Source organism: Camellia sinensis, unplaced genomic scaffold (genome assembly GCF_055761805.1).
Source record: "Camellia sinensis isolate YWXY unplaced genomic scaffold, ASM5576180v1 Unanchor6, whole genome shotgun sequence".
Taxonomy (NCBI): Eukaryota; Viridiplantae; Streptophyta; class Magnoliopsida; order Ericales; family Theaceae; genus Camellia; species Camellia sinensis.
The window spans coordinates 15,119,436-15,120,000 of NW_028129474.1; positions in this window are offsets into that span (position 1 = coordinate 15,119,436).

Below are 565 nucleotides of genomic sequence, written 5' to 3' on the forward strand. Positions count from 1 at the left end.
AGCAGCATGCCATGCCACGGCCTTGGCCAGCAACATGGCATGCCGCGGCCTTGGCCGGCAGCATGCCATGCCACGGCCTTGGCCGGCAGCATGCCATGCCGCGGCCTTTGCCAGCAGCATGGCAAGCCCAAGCCTTGGTCAGCAGCAGCATGCCATGCCAATGCCTTGGCCAGCAGCATGCCTTGCCACGGCCTCGTCCAGCAGCATGGCATGCCACGCCACGGCCTCGGCCATCAGCATGCCTTGCCACGGCCTCGGCCATCAGCATGCCTTGCCACGGCCTTGTCCAGCAGCATGGCATGCCCGGCCTTGGCCAGCAGCATGTCATGCCACGGCCTTGGCAAGCATGCCAAGCCACGGCCTTGGCAAGCATGCCATGTCCCTCGGGTAATTGTACAAGTTGCCTTGCGAAATGCATGTCCCTCGGTTAAATTGCCATTTGGTTGGCTTTGGCGTGCGAACGAGTTGCCTGTGCTTTCCTTGTGGAAGCTTGTTGCGAGAAGTATGTCCCTCGAAAGTTGCCTGTTGCGTTTGTTGTTTGCATTCGCGCTAACCGGTGCTTGCT